The following is a 22,919-nucleotide window of genomic DNA, read 5'->3' as shown; positions in this document are numbered from 1 at the left end:
CTGATGACTTGACTCTATATGACTATGAATTGAATGATTTCCCTCTATATAGTGCAAAGTTAAATGAGCTAGCCTATAAAACCGCTATTTCATCTCTTCCTATGACGACGTAGGCCTACTAAACATGGATGAAATGTATTTACCAATATAGACAGAGATGGACACCACAACACAACCTTATCAGGTTGTTTTGTAGTGCTTGTTGTGAGTAGATTACAACAGGGATCAAATGAATAGAAATTAATAGGCAGGCAAGGGCACATATGTTTCCAGTCATTTTTCATGGCATATGGACGAGGCACAGAGAGAGAGAGAGAGAGAGAGAGAGAGAGAGAGAGAGAGAGAGAGAGAGAGAGAGAGAGAGAGAGAGAGAGAGAGAGAGAGAGCAAAGACAGAAAAGTGCGAGAGAGAGAGAGAGAAGAGAAAAGAAAAAAGAGCAAGAGAAAAGAGCGAGAGAAGAGAGAAAGCAGAAAAATGAGGGAGAGAACAGTAAAACAAAGAATCATTCCTAAAATAAAACAGTTTGGACGGCTCCCGTAGATGAAGAAAACAGGTACAAAGCATGATGGTGATCAAATACAGTACTGACCTCATTTCTATCTGCCGCAAAAAGATCCAAATGTAACATTTGAGAGGGATCTGAAATCAGGGAAGACAACGTATTCTGCCATGACGAATAAGGATTGGTGTCAGTGTGGGGGGGAGGCAAAGACAACTACATGGGCTTCGATTTCATGTCCTGAATAAAAGTGTGTGTGTGTGTGTCTCGCTCTATGAGATCATGAGGCCTGCTACCACACACGTCCCACAGAGTGTCCTTACACACAACGATTATACCGCAAAGCTTTTAAAGGGTTCCTATTTGTGCATGAGTGACCAGAACATTATGTGCAATCGCTACTGCTGAGTTCTATATCTTCCCCTTACTTTTTTGGGGTTTAGGAGGGCTAATTTTAGCAACCTACTGACAAAGGTATTCTCATACATGCATTATGTTGGAGCACGCCGCAAGGATGTAGCTTATAACACACAACTGCCAGACGATAACACACAACCACCCGGAGCGTTTTCGGGGAGGTAAACAACCCCCCCCCAAGCTAGAACAGCTCTGCTCAGAGAGGGCCTTGGAGGAAGCTGAATTAGTGGTATGATCTTTTCCCAAAATGCATTTAAGTGCCATTTCAGAAGACTGAGCAAGCAGTGTGTCAGCCACAGACTGGCCAGAGTAATCAACGGCTCTACAGCGGCCAAGATCAACTTCACAGGCGGTCGCCACTCATTTACGAGGACGTGTCGACCGCTGTCCGGGCCCGAGCGAGCAATTATTAGCGTTTGTTATTGTCATACTATTTACACGGTTGCCTGAAAATATTTTTTTCTCGGCAGCGCCAAACACTGTTCATTGATTGGGTGGAGCTTGGAAACTACAGTAGTGTGGTATTAACTGTACTGTTGGTAATATTTGCTCAGGATATTGCAGAAGGATATGGCCATTGTGCAATGTCTGGAGTTACAAAATTGTCTTCATAGGGGGCCCCGGTCTTGAGGGGAGGGTGCAGGAGGAGAGTGGGCAGATCTCTGGAGCATTATGTGGTGTGCATGTGTGTGTGTGTGGGTGTGTGTATACACTGTACCATCGATTTGTTTACTCTGTACTCCAGAGTTCTTTGTAGGAAAGACAACTACCCTCTTATTCACTGAGCATACAGTACCAGTAAAAAGTTTGGACACACCTACTCATTCCAGGGTTTTTCTTTATTTTTACTATTATTCTACATTGTAGAATAATAGTGAAGACATCAAAACTATGAAATAACACATATGGAATCATGTAGTAACCAGAAAAGTGTTAAATAAATCAAAATATATTTGAGATTCTTCAAATAGCCACCCTTTGCCAAGAGTGTAAAAAGCTGTCATCAAGGCATTCTCTCAACCAGCTTCACCTGGAATACTTTTCCAACAGTCTTGAAGGAGTTCCCACATATGCTGAGCACTTGTTGGCTGCTTTTCCTTCACTCTGCGGTCCGACTCATCCCAAACCATCTCAATTGAGTTGAGGTCGGGGGATTGTGGAGGCCAGGTCATCTGATGCAGCACTCCATCACTCTCCTTCTTGGTCAAATAGCCCTTACACAGCCTGGAGGTGTGTTGGATCATTGTCCTGTTGAAAAACAAATGATAGTCCCACTAAGCCCAACCCAGATGAGATGGCGTATCGCTGCAGAATGCTGTGGTAGCCATGCTGGTTAAGTGTGCCTTGAATTCTAAATAAATCACAAACAGTGTCACCAGCAAAGTGCCCCCACACCATAACACCTGCAAATTCTGAGGCTGTTAACGAACTTATCCTCTGCAGCAGAGGTAACTCTGGATCTTCCATTCCTGTGGCGGTCCTCATGAGAGCCAGTTTCATCATAGCGCTTGATGGTTTTTGTGACTACACTTGAAGAAACGTTCAAAGTTCTTGACATTTTCCATATTGACTGACCTTCATGTCTTAAAGTAATGATGGACTGTCGTTTCTCTTTGCTTATTTGAGCTGTTCTTGCCATAATATGGACTTGGTCTTTTACCAAATAAGGCTATCTTCTGTATACCCCCCTACTTTGTCACAACACAACTGATTGGCTCAAATGCATTAAGAAGGAAAGAAATTCCACAAATTAACTTTTAACGAGGCACACTTGTTAATTAAAATGCATTCCAGGTGACTACCTCATGAAGCTGGTTGAGAGAATGCCAAGAGTGTGCAAAGCTGTCATCAAGGCAAAGGGTGGCTACTTTGAAGAATCTCAAATATAAGATTTATTTCGATTTGTTTAACACTTTTTTTGGTTACTACATGATTCCATATGTATTATTTCATAGTTTTGATGTCTTCACTATTATTCTACAATGTAGAAAATAGTAAAAATAAAGAAGAACCCTTGATTGAGTAGGTGTGTCCAAACTTTTGACTGGTACTGTACAAAACACGCTCTTTCCATGACATAGACTGACCAGGTGAAAGCTACGATCCCTGTAAGTGCCTTTGAACAGGGTATGGTAGTAGTTGCCAGGCGTACTGGTTTGTGTCAACAACTGCAACGCTGCTGGGTTTTCCATGCTCAACAGTAACCCGTGTGGGGGGGGGTCGTAATACAACTCAATATTAGGAAGGTGTTCCCAATGTTTGGTATCCTCAGTGTATACTTAAGAGTTCTTTTCAGTTTTTTTCTTACTAGGACTATGTGAGCCACACTACCACCTCAGAGAAAATGCTAATTAACTTATTAATCCTAGATCTGTGCATAACTCAACGTGGCAGAGGAGAAGAGGGGGGAGGGGGACCAACACTGCTGCTTAAAGACATTCGTATAAGTCATATATAAGAAGTGTATGTGTGGGAGGGAGTGACAAAAGACAGAAGTGCTGGGCCTGGGAGGCATGCATTCAGTTGTATTGAGAGGCAGTGAAGACAGCGCTATTTTCCTGGGTCCCTCCCTCTCCTTCAAGCGGGATGGTCGGCGCTACAGCCAAGCTGAAAGTGATTCCAGAGAGGGAGCGAGAGATGGAGGGAGCCAGCCATCAGCCCACCAGTCTGTGGTTATGGATGAATCTGTCCTGACAAACACCGGAGAGGCCCAGATGGCCCCCACACCCCTCCCCTGTCCCCCTCGTCCCCCAACCCATCTTCCCCAGCCCCCCCACATCTCCACACAGAGTCAGAGAGAGATATAGTACTGAAAAAGAAAAAGGGAGAGAGGGAAAGAGGGGGACATATAAAGAGAGAGAGGGAGAGATATACTGTAGTCAGAAACAGTGTAGGTGAGGAGGGAGGGAGGGAGGGAGGGAGGGAGGGAGGGAGGGAGGGAGGGAGGGAGGGAGGGAGGGAGGGAGGGAGAGCGGGGGATAGAGAGACAGATCGATCTCAAATGAGATGGAAAAAAGAGGGGGGAAAAGGGAAGAAATAGAGATCGACAGGCAGGGACTGGAAGAGGACGCCTTTTCCCGCCCTCCATTTACACAAAACTTTCATTACCACCAATTTAGGTAGGGAGCCATATCTGTGCTGCCATTATGGTTGGCCCACATAAATCAGTCTAACCTTCCTCGCAGGTCCTTAAATTACACCTCCGAGTTGGTTATAAAAATGTGTCACCCGTCTCACAACACCCGGTGCGGCTGGATATTGGACAGGGGCCCCAGACAAATCTGTTTCATGGGGGAGAGAGAAAAAGGGAGGCCTAGTCTACCAGCCAGCCCACACATCCATACATAACAGGCAGGTAGGGGGAAGAGAAAAATCTGCCGGCTCACACTCAGCAAATTAGAGTAGCGGGAGGGAGGCCTATCATCTGGTTTGATTTATACACTTCTGTAGATCTGGTTCAGACTTGCTCGCAACTCTCTCACTCACGTACCTATATATAGAGCACTTCTACCACCCCATCCACCATTCCCATTCCATTACCATCAACATCCCCCACACCCTCAATAGCCCCCCCCCCATCCCATCCCAACACTCAATCAAACCCATGCCCAGATAAGACGCATGATGAATAGCCTAATTGAAGGGAGCGCTAGGTAATGTTGCATCGCTCAGTTTTGGAGGCGAGAGCAGAGGGTGATTAGCCTGTAGGATCTATTGTTATTGCTGCATTATTAAAAAAATTAAGACACGTCTGGGTGGGTTACCACTGGCAGACACAGAGCCCTGTAGGTGGAAGGACTGGCAAGCTCATACGTCAGGCATTTTTCCTATGGATTTCATCGAAATCTTGTAGTCTCGACAACACCAGCCAACAATCACAGGCCTCTAATTCAAACACACACGGGCAATGGTAGGACATTTGCACTTAAAATGTGTCCAACAAGAAATACAGTGATCTTTAATTCATGCCCATGAGATTTCGCTTTTCCCTCTCCTACCCCCCCCTCCCCCCCTTCCAGCTCGGAGAAATGTAGAACATTGTGTTTTTCTTGCGTGGAGTCGGCCTCGACAAAATCAAAGGGGCCGAGGGAAATCCCTGTGGAACGGTGTTCGGATGGAAATGGGATGATAACATTAGCACAAAATACTCAAGTCAGAATAGTCTTTCACTTGTCAAAGCTTTCGGGCCTCATCAACAGGAGGGGCCAAGATCTAGGGGTCGGAGCCAGGACTGATTTGCTCACGAGAAGAAAAGAAGACATTTCTCTGTAGCCACATTTACTACGTGATGTGAGTTTAATTGAAGAGGAGATATGTCAACCACGGGGGGAATTCTCAGTCGTAGATGCATCTGATGAGCTTCATTTTAGGCTGTAAATGCTTGTTCTTGTGGTCTGTTGATCCTAATGGGCCCTGACTTGTGGCACATGGGGAAGTGATTCCAATTAAGGGGAAGCCGAAATGGGATGTACTGGTATTTTGTAACGTAGATCTTCTAGCATTCTGGCATAGATGGTGACGCACACGGGTCCTGTTAAAGAGTTTGCACTTTGACCCAACACCCAAAGGACGTCGAAAATTACATCTACCTGCGTAGGGTTGTCACGATACCAGTATCGCGATACCTGATTTTCCTTGGCAAGAAGGAAAAACAAAAGCAGACTAAACTCTTTGGTCCTTTAAAAAACCTACTGGATGTCAAATGTGCTATAGCTTGGAAAATCAACATAAAGACTGTTTTCCTCAGAAAATGTAGTCTGCTTCATGTTTTGTTTCCTTGCCACGATACCTCTGAGTATCGCGATACTGGTATCGTGACAACCCTACTACATTTTCCAGTACAAGCTGCGAGCATGTATTCCCTCCTCTTGTGTAACACACGTAATCAGCAGGGGAAAAAAAACAAGACTCGCCACAGAGTTTACATTTCAAACAAAGAACAGACACATTTACAGGGAAATGTACCTGTGCCATTTTCCACCTCAAACTCTCCACAGCGATAGCACAGCTTCCTCTCCCAATGAACACACACACTGCAGTGCATTTACACAAACTCCAATGAGCGTGTGAAAGCCCACTTCCGCAGAAACTATAGGGAGTGCGTAAGTATGTCCACACGTACACACAGCAATCACGTCGCATGCGCAGCAGTCAAAAACTCACAAGTGAACATTACATAGGGAGTAGCTCTGTCTTCCATTTGGACACAGTACAGCTTGTGAGAATGAGCAATACAGTAGGCAGTAGTAGTGAATGGGTAGGAGGGAGTGTGTGCCTACCGGTGCTCTCCTCCTCTCCCCTGCTCTAATGGCAGTGCTTAGACTGATGGAGTGGTCTGCTCACCGGCCAACTGTGCTTCCGGGTGGATGCTGGATGGCAGGCGGCATCGATCGCATGGGTACCCCTCTGTCAGAGAGAAAGAGGGAAGAGAGAGAGAAGGAAAGAGAGAGACGAGAGAGACAGGAGAGAAAGAAAGCAGGAAAAATCAAGAGCAAGCAAAAAAAGAGGGAAAGAGAAAACAAGAGACCGAGGGACAGGGAGTGGGAGAAAAGGAAAATAATATTAATGAAGTTTATTAACTGTATCAGTCAGGGAGGGCCGGAGCCTTTTTACCCCCACCTCTCCTACCCCTAGGCCCCCAGGCCTCCTTGCCTTCTCGCCCACAAATGACAGCCAATTGGGCCTGGCTCGGCTGGGAGGGTCAGTCATGACGGGAACACATTACATTACAGCTTCCTCACTCACTATACCACACCTAATTGGGTTTCCTAATGGTCACTCACACTGACAAATGTTGCTACTGTAACAACGTTAGGAGGCAGTGCTTTAAATTCATAGATCAGAGTGGAACGCAGGCTGAGAAACCTAAAAGGCATTCACTGACTGGCAATGCGTTTTGTTGTGCAACTACATATGGGCTGTATTCATTAGGGTACACCGTAGCAAAAACAAGTGTTTATTTTGTACAAGTTCAGGTTGTCCCTCCCTGTTTTAGTCCATTTTCTTCCTTTTGGTACCTAATGAATTTGACCATGGATTCATGGCTTCAGCCATATTGTAAAGGCACAGTCCTTAATATAGGGAGAGGAGATTCAGTCCCATGTATTGTATTATACCTCAGGGGACAAGCCAACAGCTGCCTGTTTCCTCCAAACAAGTGACAGATATGAGATGGAGTGAGTGAGAGGGAAAGAGGGGAAATGGTGATGGGGGGAAACAGGATAAGTTCCATTTTTCCTCCCTCCCCTCTGCAGTCCTTCACTCCAGTCTGAAGGCAAGCTGAGCCACTAATGTCCATTGTGTCTGGCGAGGAGGGCCTGACTGAGTGTGTCTGGCCCAATAATGTATGTGAGTGTGTGTGTACGAGTAAAATCTTACTACAATATGTCTTATCTGTGTGCATGTGTGTTTTGTTTGCTTATGTATGACATGTAAACATATGGGTGTGTGTGTGTACATAGTGATTGACTGATGCGTCTGTGTGAGTGCTTGCGTGTGCGTGATCGACCGATGCATCTGTACGCGTGTGAGAGATAGAGAAGGGGTAGGCCATCATGGCTATCATATCCAGCTATCATATCCCGCCAGACAGACAGGCCCCACCGACCCAGCTGCATAATGAGATCCATTACGATTAACATGCCAAGAAGAGCCTGACACAGCACAAAGACACACACAGAGTAGGAGGGGTGTGCGTGTGTGTGTGTGTGTGTGTGTGTGTGTGTACACATATGGGTGAGGTAACTGAGAAAAATGGAGTGTGTTTGCGAATGTGTGCCTGTGAGAGCTTCCACTGTTTCAGATTTCAGTCTTTTTCCCCCTCCCGCTCTTGACCAATCTGGCTGCTCCTGCCTCGGGGTGCATGCCGTGGGTCATTTTTTGGTTTGCAACCAGAGAAGGCATTTTTTGATTCTGCTTTTGTAAAAGCAACCGCTTTGAAAGATTTAAAGCGCCATGCATGTGTAACAGCTAACTCCAGGGCGAAGTTCAACACAAGCCTCGAACGGCCCTACAGACGGAGCAAAGGTAACGATCCTACTGCATCTCAAAATGAAGATGGACTGTTGGATTGATTGGTAGCCCAGTAGCCCTGCAGAACAGTAGAATGTATCAGAACTGGAGAGTGATTTGTTCAATGTTATCAGTTAGAGGGTTTTGTTTGTGAGGCAGCTGTTAAACACACTGTAGACATTGCTTTATTACAACCTTTGGCTCTGGGAATTCTTATTGACTCACTAAGCATTCTGATAGGCTAGCTATGCATTCACTGGTTATCGATGCGAACACAACAAAGCACAATGAATGAAGGCTCAGGCCAGATATGATGTATGTAACCTGGCAGTGCAGGATTTGGAGAGAGAAAGAACGTTAATGTCATTGTTGTTTTACGATTTGTTTCTTTATGAGGCTGCAGAAGCCTAATCATCCAAAGATCGAATCAGAGAACTCACTTTTCTCTCTCACACATTTGGTGGGAAACAATGGAGGGACTCTTGAAGCAGGGGTTTATGGAATATTCAAATGACGCCAGCTCAATTAGAGGCCCAAATGCCAAGGAGCAGAGCAGGGCCCTCTTCAGCTGGAGGGAGAGACTGACTGACTGGAGAACAATGTGGACACTTGACTTCAGGGAGCACCGGGTGGCCAAAGGGATATGGAGAGAGGGATAGAGAGAGGAGTAGAGGACGAAGAGAGAGAGAAATGAAGGGTGAAGGGAAGAAAGAAAGAATGATAAATACAGCGGGGAGATGGAGAGGGAGAAAGAGATTGAGAGAGGTAGAGGGGGCTAGGCAGTGGGCACAGAGGGACAGGAAAGCAAACACACTGGACATATGCCTGCCAGAAACAGACCCGGGGAGCGGGCTGTGAAGGCCGCCTCTGGTCAGATACAGACACACCCCCTCCCCAGACACACACACACACACACGTATTTCTATCACCAAATGAGATTAGCGCTACTGCTACTCCAGCCAGCATGCAGTCATCCATCCAGACACTCCCTGGGGAGAGGGGGGATAGACATACACACAAAGGGCCATGTCCCTAACTCCCCGTCCACAGTCTTTATATAGTGACCTAGATCCTTAGGCCACTACTGACCACTGACCACACAGAGAACATGACAAACACAGAGAAATACATACACGCAATTAACCCAAATAGTCCAATTCAGTCCAAATAACAACAAGCAACACTATGCTGAACTGAAGTGTCAAAACAGGCCAAAGAGCCCAATGAAGATCAGATAGGTGAAAAAAACATTGATTTTGCAGATGGTTAAATCCCCGTTGATTTAGCTCATGAGCATACTGCCCACACCACCAGGGGAACAATGACAACATTTGTCCTTGGGTCTCAGAGAAAAACGTCCAAATGTCCGCTTACAGTAAACATTTCTCCTCAGTCAAACTGTCAAACCTCCAAATTGGGTTCAACAATACCTCAGTAAACTTTGACGAGTCGAATGCTCCTCTGCGCTGCCAACGGCAATCACAACGCGGCCCAGGTGGTTCTCGTTGACTCGACAAACTCCTCGGCGGGGCGCCATGCCAGAGGAAATTGGCTCGTCCGCTGTACATTTATCGCACTAGCAAGCGTCGCGAAGCTAGCTGAGGCCTTTCAATTCAAAACACCCGTTTGGTCTCTTCACTCTGGCTCGAGGAGCCTTTCAGCAGCCAGTTATCCAGCCGCTTCAGAGCAGCTGGGAGCCTTAGGAGCAGCGTTGGGGGAGAGGATCCCATCCTAGGCACAATTAAAGACAACTAATTTGGGCTGTGTTATGGTCTCTCCTCTCCCTGTATAGAATCATTTGGGGATAAAAGGGGGTTCAGCTTCCCTCTACTGAAGAGGAATCCCTCTTTAATGTTGAGGGTCTTGGATAATAGGGAGATGGTCCTTCATGGGACCATCAGGGCCCGTACTCAAAAAGTGTCATGGCAGGAGTGTTGATCTAGGATAAGTTTCCCCCTGTCTACATAATCTTATTAATTATGATCTAAAGGGGAAAAAACTGATCCTGGATCAGCACTCCTACACTGAGATGCTTATACGTCCCAGGTGTTTAGTCTCATTGTTCAATGGGGATGAGTGCCCCCTACTGGCCATCTCTTCAACAGCAACTCGTCTACGGAGGGAGGTTCATCTGCTTTGTTTTTAATAGATCTTTCGCTGCCATTCTGTGGACAACCGTGTTGCCGATCTTGCCAAGCCATCTTGTCACAAGAGGACCACAATGGAAATAAGTCCCAAACTTTGCGCGTTATCCTTGTTGATTTATGTGCGCTTGTTTTTAAAATGGCCGAATTAATGAACTAAAGGGAAGCCCCCAATTGAAGTAGTACCCCTCCTTAATTTCAACTGTCGAGCAGTATATGAAGGTAATTATTCTCCACATAATTTGCAGCCAAATTTATGCCAACCAGCCTGTGCACCTACCTCCCTCCTTAGCTAGGCTAACTAATCAGCAGAGGGATCCATCATAATCTTGGCTGTGTGTGTGTGTGAGGTAATTTGGGCTGTGTTATTGCATCTCCTCTCCCTGTGTGTCAGTGTTAACGCTGCAGACCCAGTGGGGAGCTGTGGAGAGGGAAAGAGAGAGAGCCCCAGTCTAGCCCATTAAAGGAAGGCCTTCTCCTCATTTAGACAGGCACAGCACTGCTGAATGTGGGACAGGGACAAGGAGCGGAGCGCACATCTGCCTCCTCATTGCTTTGTATTGTTCACGGAGAGCTCTGCAACCATGGAAACAAATAGGATCTATCCGTCTACAACCACTTTAGCCGTTTTTCCTCCTCTTAAGTCTTTCTTTCTTTCTTTCCTCTTATACATATTCCTGAATCCCTTCTCGAAGGATGTTCTTTCTTCTACACTACTCTTCTCTCCCTTTCTCTTCTTTCCGTCGTCCGACCACTCCTTCTCCTCTCCCGTTTTTCTACTCTCATCCCTGGCCTCTCCTCCCTTGTTCTTCTTCCCTCTCTACTCCTCCCTTCTCTGTCCTCATCTCCTCCTCCCTCTCCTCTTTTCTCTTCATTTCTCCTCATTCTCTCTCCTCCTCCATCATGGGGCCCACCACTTACTGTAGTAGCTCGGACTTAATGCTTGCTCCCGCTGACAATTTATGCATGGGTCGCCATAGAAAAGGCACATTAGGCCCCACTGTACAGCCAACGTTATGGGTATATAAATAGCCACGTGTCCTGTGAAAGCTTTTCATTACAGAGACATCTCGCCATCGATATCCGCTAAAATCTAATTACTAACTGTGCCGGATCTAAAAATATGTATTTTCAGACGGCTAGCAGAGTAGGGCGTTGTTTTGGAAAAGGACTTTGAGGGGTTTTCTGTTCAAGTAAAATAGGAAAAGATTATGGTTTGAAGTATAAGTACTGAATGTAGGCTGTGTTTCCAGCCAATCAAACACAAACGAGCAGAAAGAGAATTATGGTATATAGTGCTAAGATGGAAATGTGTGTACGGAGTCCTGTCACGATTTAACACATAGGCTCCAATTCAGTGATTTAGTCGAGTCACTAAACCTAGAATCCGAGTCCCAAGTCCCCTGTGCTCGAGTCAAGAGTCCCAATGGCTTTAGTCAGAGTAGCCTAGTTATAGAACAGCCCGCGATATGGTTTATGAATGTAAAATGCGCCCTCGAATGCGCGATAGAAAGACAAAAACATAACGCCAGTAAAATGAGTCATAACGTTTGAACGGTTAGGGCTAGAAACAAGACGTTTTCTCTGTAGAAAAGAGGGAGGCTTGTCAGAACCTGGCTATGGGATGCAGTGGGGAAAGTGGGAGGGTTGTCAGAACCTGGCTATGGGATGCAGTGGGGAAAGTGGGAGGGTTGAGCGAGATGACAAATTGAAAGACAGCCTACTTTTCTATACTCAAGGGGGAGAGAGACAAACACAGCTAGACTGTTGTTTTACTATTAAACTAAATGCTATTGTTTTAAAATGTAGTAAAGCAGCTTGTGTTTCTTAACCAGTTTAAGAGTAGCTATCTAGAAGGACGGTGACTGGTTAGCATCTAGTGCTGCTAATATTCTGCTTATCATTGCCTATCCAGTCCAAGTGAAGGCGAGAAGGTGAGTCCAATCCGAGTCGCCAATGGTAGAGTCTAAGTCGAATTACAAGTCATGAAAATCAAGACTGGAGTCCTAGTCCTGGACTCGAGTACTAAAACACTGGGCTCTTTAGCCTATTACTGTATGCTACTACAGGTTCTCAGAGATACAGTATTCTCATGCACCCATGCTTTGTTCTGCTGAAACAACTGAACAGCACAAACCCCTTAGGACTCACTGGTAAAACTGGAATCACACAGTAACCCCCCCCCCCCCCCCCCCCCCAAAAAAAAATAAACTGAGAGGGAGAGAAATAAAGTGATAGATACAGAGAAAGAAGGAGAGGGAGAGACTAGGAGGAGCCCAGGGGGTCATTTCTCTCCCTGACGGCTTCCCCCACCCCTTTTCTCCCCATGGAGATGTGGATGCGTCGCAGGACATTTTCCGGGTGACACTTCATCCTGGGCCGTGCGACAGGCGCTGACGGCTCTCATCCAAACAAATGATGCCGGGGTCAAGGATGTCGGGACCTGCCTCCCAGCTCCGAAGGTGCAGCACTGCAGCCACATTACTAGGCTCCGCCCTTTGAAAAAACGCAACATTAAAGAGCCCCCCCACCCAACTTTAATCTGATGAGCCCACTGATGTTGGTGCATATTACTGGTATGGGACAGAGATATCGTGCCCATTTAAAAGGAGGATAGGCTATTCAATGAGGAAAACGCATTGGACTTTTGGCCCCGTTTTAACTATTTCCTTGCCTTGGTAGAGGTTAAAGCACAGCTGAGTATATAGTTAAAGTAGGCCAAAGACCGAGACAAATAAATGTATATAGTTTAAGTAGAGCATTGGTTTCTTATTATAAATACCGAAAATGAACCGTTGGGAAACTATTGAGAACCTAAACTAGCCGTCCCTGAGCTACTCAGCAAAGCATAATCATAGTTTTTTCCATGATCTCAGCTTGAGAAGTGGTCTGACAAAGAACCAGAATTTTTTAAAAAAATACATATTATTCCTAAAACTGCTTTAAGAAAACAACAATAAACCTCTGGTCCCCTGACACAATCACCTCTACATATAACAGAGAAGAGGGAGAAACAATGAATCGTTTAAAAAAAAGCTTGGAGCAGATAAAAATGTACACAAAAACAGACTAACAAATGCAGCTCACATTGCATTATTACAGTATAGCAGGGTTTCCCTTAGCCGGTAATAACCAGCTTTTGGCCAATATTTGGTTTTAGAAAAGTTGATAAATAGAATTGGCGCTGGCCAATTGTCCGGAAGAAGAACAAATCCCATTGCGAAATAATGCATTTTAGCCAATTCACCACTGTGCAATGAGCTGGAGGCAGTAGGCATTTTGAAAACATACACTTAATTGTTTGAAACCTGAACGTTTTAATACATATGAGCCATGTCATACCTTGCTTCAAAGTAGCCTATTAGATCTCCTCTCTTTCAAAATGTCTAATGAAAATGTGCATCTGTCACATGAAAGTGTTTTCCCACTAATTGCTTTATTGAACGAACATTCGCACCTAGCCTACTGCCTTGTAGGCATTGCTGCGCTTATAATGTGAAGAAATAATAGTTTATCAACATTTTAAGATAAAGGTTCTGATCTGTTGCATCAGCCTCATTGGTTTTAAACAGGTTTTTTTATGTAGCCTAGGCCTACTGGTTGTATGAATTTGGCCTCAATCATCCCACAACTGTCCCAGAGTCTGTTTGGAATAGGCTATTTCTTTCTCAACAAGCTGACCAATAGAATAGGTAGCCTAAAAGTTTATACTATGGTAGATTGACATTGGCTAGTGATTTTACTGTTCGTTACTCGTCTTGATGGCTGAGGAAAAGTAAATGTGGACAGCTATTCTAACATGTTCAAAGTGCACATCAGAATTCAGTAAGAAGAACCGCACATCGTCGTTGCATCCTCGACTTGCATGTTAATATTAATTACCATATTCTAAAATGTGATTTCTGTCATTTTGAGCACCATGGGTGGACGCCCTAACCAGGTCACACACCCAAAGCATATGGGTTAGGTACATTTCTCAAATGTGCTAACGGAAACCCTGCAGCATAGGCATACAGCAGAGTTGAAGTCAATTCATTATTAAGAGTACAGTTAACATTCCTGAATTGACTGAAATGTATTCAAATGTACCCCTACTCAGCTATACACCTACACAATGTCAATGACTTGCTTATCTAACCCACTCATTTCAAAAGAAAGACAGTTGAAATAAAAAAATGAACTGCTCCATTTTAAAAATGTAAAGCACTCTAGCAACCACTTCCCTCTCTGACTGTTGTGTGATAGTCTACCCATCTATTATCACACTGTTCATTCATATATTACCCACATTCTCTCTATCGGCATCCCTCCGGTGATTAATGTGTTCATTTCTCCCTTCCAGAAGCCTGTGTGGATGTCTAAGATAAATAAAGGGGGGAATGTAAAAATGAAGGACGGGGAAAAAAACAGTGCTGGGGTGATGCTTCATGTTGGAAAGGCCCTTGAGAGTCGCATTCAATCTTTCAATCAATACGCAGCGTTGCCGGATGTACGCCATCATTAGAGAGGTCGATTCCCTGTTCATTAATCAATGAGACACGCGCCTGACAGCTTCCTGTATTCAGACATTCACTTTTTCCACTTTGTTACCGTTACAGCCTTATTCTAAAATGGAATAAATAAATAAAAAATCCTCAGCAATCTACACACAATATCCCCATAATGACAAAGCGAAAACAGGTTAGAAATATTTGTACATTTATTAAAAATAAAAGAGGGCCTCCCGAGTTGCGCAGTGCTAGAGGCGTTACTACAGACCCGGGTTCATTCCCGGGCTGTGCCACAACCGGCCGTGGCCGGGAGTCCCATAGGACGGCTCACAATTGGCCCAGCGTCGTCCGGGTTAGGGGAGGGTTTGTCCAGGGGGGCTCATCGCGCTCTAGCGACTCCTTGTGGCGGGTCGGGTTCCTGCAGGCTGACCCCGGTTGCCAGTTGAACAGCGTTTCCTCCGACACATTGGTGCGCCTGGCCTCTGGGTTAAGCTAGTGGGTGTTAAGGAGGCCATGAGATCGAAGGAATTGTCCATAGAGCTCTGAGACAGGATTGTACCAAAGAATTTCTGCAGCATTGAAGGTCCCCAAGACCACAGTGGCCTCCATCATTCTTAAATGGAAGAAGTTTGGAACCACCAAGACTCTTCCTAGAGCTGGCCTTCCGGCCAAACTGAGCAATTGGGGGAGAAGGGCCTTGGTCAGGGAGGTGACCAAGAACCCGATGGCCACTCTGACAGAGCTCCAGAGTTCCTTTGTGGAGATGGGAGAACCTTCCAGAAGGACAAATTTCTGCAGCACTCCACCAAATCAGGCCTTTATGGTAGAGTGGCCAGACGGAAGCCAATCCTCAGTAAAAAGGCACATGACAGCCTGCTTGGAGTTTGCCAAAAGGCACCTAAAGGACTCTCAGACCATGAGAAACAAGATTCTCTGGTCTGAAGAAACCAAGATTGAACTCCTTGGCCTGAATGCCAAGCGTCACGTCTGGAGAAAACCTGGCACCATCCCTACAGTGAAGCATGGTGGTGGCAGCATCATGCTGTGGGGATGTTTTACAGTGGCAGGGACTGTGAGACTCGTCAGGATCAAGGGAAAGATGAACAGAGCAAAGTACAGAGAGATCCTTGATGAAAACCTGCTCCAGAGCGCTCAGGATCTCAGACTATAATAATATAATATAAATATATATAATATATAATAATATAATATAATATAATATGCCATTTAGCAGACGCTTTTATCCAAAGCGACTTACAGTCATGCGTGCATACATTTTTGTGTATGGGTGGTCCCGGGGATCGAACCCACTACCTTGGCGTTACAGGCGCCGTGCTCTACCAGCTGAGCTACAGAGGACCACTAGGGCAAAGGTTCACCTTCCAACAGGACCCTAAGCACACAGCCAAGACAACGCAGGAGTCGCTTCGGGACAAGTCTCTGAATGTCCTTGAGTGGCCCAGCCAGAGCCCGGACTTGAACCCGATCGAACATATCTGGAGAGACCTGAAAATAGCTGTGCAGAGTTTTAGAGGATCTGCAGAGAAGAATGGGAGAAACTCCCCAAATACAGGCATGCCAAGCATATAGCGTCATACCAAAGAAGACCCAAGGCTGTAATCGCTTCCAAAAAGGTGCTTCAACAAAGTACTGAGTAGAGGATCTGAATACTTAAGTAAAATGTGATCAGTTTTTTAATTTTTTATAAATTTGCAAAATTGTCTGAAAACCTGTTTTTGCTTCGTCATTATGGGGTATTGTGTGTAGATTGAGGGGAAAAAACTATTTAATCAATTTTAGAGTAAGGCTGTAACATAACAAAATGTGGAAAACGTCAAGGGGTCTGTATACTTTCCGAATGCACTGTAGCTTAATGGTTTAACCAACTATTTTGTGCTCGGATAAAGGCTAAAAGGCTATTGAATGTGAAAGGATGGATGTTACCTGGTATGTTTATTAAAACAGTCTCATGGATTTCTATTACTCGTGTTTGTTGTGAGACTTGACTAGCAACTACTACCAACGAGTAGGCTGCTACTACTACGTGAGTGCAGCTGCATCTGTCTGTTGACCACATTAATCTTTAGATGACCACATGAATCAAGCTAAGGTCAGAGAGTCAAAGGTTAACTGACGTCATTGATCATTTGGACAATCATTCACTATAGTAATGACTTGGGGATGCATCAAAAGACACTGAAATGTAAAAAAAACGCCTGTAGAGTTTAGAATTAGTTTTTGATGAAGAGCAATGGGAATAGATAAGATCCCGCTCAACAGAATGTTGTTTTTATTCCTGTGGGAGGGAGGGATGAGAGGGAGGAGGGATGGTGGAATGAGCTCCACTACTCCGCTGATGCTGTTTGAAGTGGAGCGGTTGAGTTTATCTTTGGATTGGGGGGAGGGTTTGTGTGTGTGTGTGTGTGTGTGTGTGTGTGTGTGTGTGTGTGTGTACGGTCGTGCTCGTGCATGTGGGTCGTTACATGTCATTTCAGCAAGCAATGACACCCACCATCTCAGATTGTTCTGAAATCATTTATGTAGTCAGAAAAAGATAAGATAAGCATTCCGGAAACATTATTTCGTTGAAATATCATTGGATCACTGAGAAATTAAGCTGATTGATTTCACCCAAATTGGCCATTTTAATTTATAGGATTCATATAATATTCAATAGATATAGTACCTAACATCCGACTTGGACCCCCATGACAATCCCACCCCAACAACGAGTATATAGTATCAGTTCTAGTAGAAAATATTGTTTCTTCACCAATGTAATGTATTCTCAGGGAATTTGGTGGTGGGTTTTTTTTCTGTTCAGAGAAATGAGTCATTGAAGTTGTTGGGTTTATGTCCCATCCTACATTCTGATATTGCCAGGTTCTGACTACTGCTATTAGGTGATTTATTTGATTCACTGAGAATACATTACATAGGATGAAGAAACAATACTCTGAGCCGCAGCTCCATACTACTTGTCAAACATAGAAAACTGATACTATATACACTTGTTGTTGAGGTGGTATTGGTGTGGGGTATGGGGTATGGGGGATCCGTGGGTGAATTTTGACCATTTATTAGGATTCCTCATGTCTAACTCATTGTCAGAAAAAAGGTTTGGTCCAAATCGGATGTTAGGTACTATATTTATTGAATATTATATTAATCCTATAAGTAAAAATAAAAAAAATGGAAAATTTGTGTGCATTCAATTAGCTTAATTTCTCAGCAATCAAATTATATATTTCAACAACATAATGTTGCAGAATGCTAATCTTATGTTTCTAACAACAGATACGATTTCAGAACAATCTGAGAAGGATGTCGAAATCCTCTTTCTTTTGCTTTTTGAGGTGGGAAGACCCGTGTGTGTGTGTGTGTGTGTGTGTGTGTGTGTGTGTGTACGCATGCCCAAGACCGTGCATGCTGTGTGTGTGAGAGCTTGTCAGACTGAAGCAGGTGGGGGTCTGGGATGTAGACAAATTACCCAGGAGAAGACAAATGGCTTTAGCAGGAGGGCAAGTGACATTCATGTTTCATGTGGTCATGGACGATGACCCCTGGGGGTCAGGGTGCAAATGAGGTAGAGGCCCATTCCAGCACATGTGCTAACACTGAAACCTGAGCCAATCCAAAACAGGCCTCTGACTGTCACACACAAACACAGTGAGGAAGACCGAGCATCCACCAATGTATTCCTCACCTCGGATCGCAAAGGTTGGGTGCCCAAAATACCCAGGAAGAGAGTGGTTGAGTGGTGTTGTTGTTGTTATTATTATTATTATGAGGTGTCCTGCCCTGTGTTCACTCCAGGCTCATGAGGAAAGAGGCTAGTTTATCCTGTTTGTAACAGCTTTGTGGTAATAATGTACCGAGCCCCTGCTACTGCAAGTAGCATGCTCAGTCAAGTGAAACTTTGCCTGGGAGAACACAGACTCTTCGGCAGCTAATGAGACAGAGAGACAGAGAGAGACAGACAGAGAGAGACACAGAGAGAGAGACAGAGACAGACAGAGGCAGAGACAGAGAGAGACAGACAGAGAGAGAGACAGACAGAGAGAGAGACAGACAGAGAGACAGACAGACAGAGAGAGAGACAGACAGAGAGAGAGACAGACAGACAGACAGAGAGACATACAGACAGAGAGAGAGAGAGAGAGAGAGAGAGAGCGAGAGAGAGACAGAGAGAGAGACAGAGAGAGAGACAGACAGAGAGAGACAGACAGAGAGACAGACAGAGACAGACAGACAGAAAGACAGACAGAGAGAGAGAGACAGATAGAGAGAGGGACAGACAGAGAGAGAGAGACAGAGAGACAGATAGAGAGAGGGACAGACAGAGAGACAGATAGAGAGAGAGACAGAGAGAGAGAGAGAGAGAGAGAGAGAGAGAGACAGAGAGACAGACAGAGAGACAGACAGAGAGACAGACAGAGAGACAGACAGAGAGCAGTGGCGGCTGGCCGATAGAGGGCGCTAGGGCGCCGCCCCCTTAAATAAAATTATTTTAAAAAATAAAATAAAAAATAAATAAAAATAATAATAATAATAATAAAAACATCAGTATGTCAATATTTGTGTGTTTGAAATATGGAATGCACACAGTAATATGTGTAAGATATGATAGAAAATCATATTCGCAACCTTTCCTCTGCCTGTCAAACGCCTCGTCAGCTCTGGGCGATACAGAAAGTGCCCCGAGGAGGCGGGTCTACGTAGCAGTTAAGCCAATTGCTAATTTAAGATATGAATGTATGACATAAAATGTAGCCAATCAGCGATCTTAAATCGAATCCAAGGAGGGCGATTATTTTATCGCCCCAAGCTCGCCCCTGATAAAATAAGGACCGGGCTCCAGTGGCGCCATTTTTACTAGACGACAATGGCGAGCGCAAACGTTACTCCTCCAAGACCCAACCCTAACTCGGTGAAATCTCTCCTCCAAGATCCGTTTGAGAGGAGAACTTTGTCAGAGAAAGTTCGGGTGAAAGAGCTGGGCCCAGATCAACCTGACCTCTCAATCAGACAGCAGGCTAGCGAGAAAGGGAAGCAGTATATGTGCGGCTTCTCCCGTAGCTGGTACACCAGGAAGGCTTGGCTAGCTGGGTGCACTGATGCTAATGCTTTATTTTGCTTTCCGTGCTTGCTTTTTAAAACGACGGGGTCAGATTCAGCATGGACAGGTACCGGAGTGAGGGATATGAAGCACCTGTCAGAGAAGGTAAAGAAACATGAGAACACCAGGGCACACATGGACAACTCTGTAAAGCTAGCTGTATTAGGAAGGGTGAACATTGCTACGCAGCTGGATGACGGCCACAGGATTGCGGTGAGGAAACACAATGAGGAGGTGGATAAAAACAGGCACATTCTATCCAAAATTATCGATTGTGTGAAGTTCTGTGGGGCTTTTGAGTTGGCCTTGCGTGGGCACGAGGAGACTGACTCCTCGGACAACCCCGGCATTTTCCGGGGCTTAGTGGATTTTGTTGCCTCCCTCGACAGTGTGCTGGAGGAGCACCTGAAGACAGCTACCGTTTTTAAGGGCACGTCAAAGACGATACAGAACGAGCTGTTGGACTGTATGCTGTCAGTGCTTAAGGATTACATCCTGGAGGAAGTAAAGAGTGCTGATTTTATCGCCATTCAAGCTGACGAGACGACTGACGTTTCCACCCACTGCCAGTTGGTGCTTGTGATACGCTACATCGATGCTAAATGTAACGTCCAAGAGCGTTTTTTCGAGTTCATTTTGATCCAGAACGCAACCGCCGACACCATCGCTACAGCGCTGCTGGAGAGGCTCAGCACCATACTCTCACATGGACAAAAGGCCAAACTTATTGCCCAGGCTTACGACGGAGCAAGTGTGATGAGGGGAGCCACCGGCGGAGTGCAGCGTAAAATAGTGGATGTGTACGAAAATGCGCACTACGTCCACTGCTATGCACATCAGCTGAACCTCATCATGCAGCAGGCTACTTCACGCATCCCCAGGATCGGCACTTTCTTTTCCGACCTTGCAGGATTTTCTGCTTTCTTCTCCAGGTCTCCCAAGCGAACCACCGTGCTTGACGAAGTGGTTGCGCATAGACTCCCCAGAGCCTCTACAACACGGTGGAACTTCCACAGTCGCGCTGTAAACACTGTGTACGAGTACAGGGATGACCTCCTAACGTGTTTCCAGACCATCAGAGACTCTGGGAACTTTGATGCCCCGACTGTCAGAGAGGCGGGGGGCTTTGTGAGGATGCTCGAAGACGAGGCTTTCTGTTTTTTCCTGGCACTGTTCCACAAGATCATGCCAAATGTGGACATGCTTTTCAGCCAGCTGCAGAAGAGGAACATCAACCCTGTCTTCATTAAAGCACTTGTCCAGAGGTTCACAGACAGCATGCTAACAATCAGGTAAATAACTATATTTACTATTGGCTGATAAAGATGTTGTTAGAAAGATGAATAGTTCACTTACAACAGTTTAAAAGCCTAAATGTGTCTGGTCATCAAAGTGAGTGATTATCATAGAGCCGTCACAATTATATTTGTTTTAGTATTTTAAAAGGAAAGAGAAGACACAATCAGACGTTGATAATAATGCAGGAAAGTACTACACAGTTTGTAATAATTATTCAGGTGTCCACCAGGTCAATTTCTAGAAGAGGCCTAGTTGTTATTGAAGATTAACTTTATTGCTAAGTGCACAGCAGAACAAAATGATGTTGCATCCCTCTCACAAATGTAATAGAAAAAGGCTTTAAAACGTAATAACATCAGTTAATTATGTACATCACAGGTTAAAAGCAGTTACTAGACATAGTTTGTGTGTATATACACACTATCTGTCTGTCTGTCTATATATATATATATATATATATATATATATATATATATATATATATATATATATATATATATATATATATATATATATATATATATAAATAAATAAAAGTCACTGGTTGTGTGTTGAGGGGGAATTACAGTGAGTTAAGAAGTCTGATTGCAAGTTATCAAATTAAACTTTATTTTTTGGACCCAGGGCCTCAATTCCCTCTTTGTGTGGGGACAGCGCATCTGACGAGCAGCAACAGCCCATCAAGCGACGGAGGATGCTGGGACCAGGAGAACAACAGAGGTTGGCTATAGAGGTAAGTTGTGATGTAATTGTCAGTGTTTCCCCCTATAACTTTTTTCAGGCCTGGTAGTATGTAGCCAAAACCCTGAACAATCAGCACCTTGGTAATCATATACTTGAGTTGGACATAGGCATGTGTCAGTCAGGATCACTTGCATCAAAATAGCTTAATTGCAAATTAAAGCTGATGATGTATCTTTTACAGGTATGTGATACCATCCTGAGTCATGCCAAAGAGAGGTTCTCCTTCACCCAGCACCTCATCAGCGCAACACTATTGCACGGAGAGTTGTTCCCACAACACAGTGTGAAGTTCCCCGATACAGCGCTTGAAACAACCGTGGAGGCGTACCCCATGTTGAACAAGGCCAAGCTCAAAACCGAACTGTCCCTCATCTATGAGAACAGTGAGTTCAAGGCTTGTAGTGGTGCAGTGCCCCTGTACCAGTTCTTCATGGAGAACAACCTTCAGAGCACTTTCACAGAGACTGCCAGCCTCCTCAAGATCCTCATCACCACACCCATGACAACTGCTGAGTCAGAAAGGTGCTTCTCTACACTGAAAAGGATCAAGACCTTCCTGAGAAACAGCATGACACAGGATCGCCTGAACGCTCTGGCCATGCTCTCCATGGAGAAGAAACTTGTCAGGGACATTCCTGACTTTAATCAAAGGGTCATTGAGAGGTTTGCCACTCAGAAGGACAGACGGGCAAAATTCCTGTACAAATAAGATGACAGACACACACACACAGAGCAGCTCTGGCCGCATGTTTCTTTGTATATAGTTGACCTTAGCATAAAAAATCCAGTTATATATGGTACTCTAGAAAGTCTTAATAGTGTCTTTGCTAATATTACTGTATATATGTTGTTTTGTATCAATTAATTGTTGCAGTTCTGGAGCACATTAACAATTAGTCACATTTAGTATGATCATAAAATACTATATGCTATTCTTCCAGTCAAAGGTTTGAGTTCATCCACTTGATATCCATTTCTATATTATACATCATTTTATACAGTGTAAGATTTCCTATAAACTTTATAATAATTTCATGTTATTGTCCACTTTCCACTCTGTTCTGACAGCATGCCTGTTGCGTTGCCTGTTTACTACCAATGGTGAAAAGTTCACTTTAAATGCAAATGAAAGGCTTGGGTTTGTGTAATATGTTTTTGTGTAAGAATGCCTCAACTTTTTAATATTGGCATTAAAT

At 44.6% G+C, this 22,919-nt stretch overlaps 1 protein-coding gene across 1 annotated transcript in view; it reads right to left on the bottom strand.

The window, feature by feature from the left end:
• Window positions 1-22,919, bottom strand: part of LOC311101140 (retinoic acid receptor alpha-A-like) — a 228,165-nt gene that overhangs the window by 158,941 nt on the left and 46,305 nt on the right. The window contains exon 2 of the mRNA XM_084142209.1: window positions 6,196-6,322. The gene's annotated coding sequence lies outside the window, so the exon portion shown is untranslated. The remainder of the gene's footprint in view (window positions 1-6,195; window positions 6,323-22,919) is intronic.

The sequence above is a fragment of the Coregonus lavaretus genome (assembly GCF_964263955.1).
Source record: "Coregonus lavaretus genome assembly, chromosome: 25".
In the NCBI taxonomy this organism is placed as follows: Eukaryota; Metazoa; Chordata; class Actinopteri; order Salmoniformes; family Salmonidae; genus Coregonus; species Coregonus lavaretus.
This window is presented reverse-complemented; position numbering and strand designations above follow the sequence as displayed.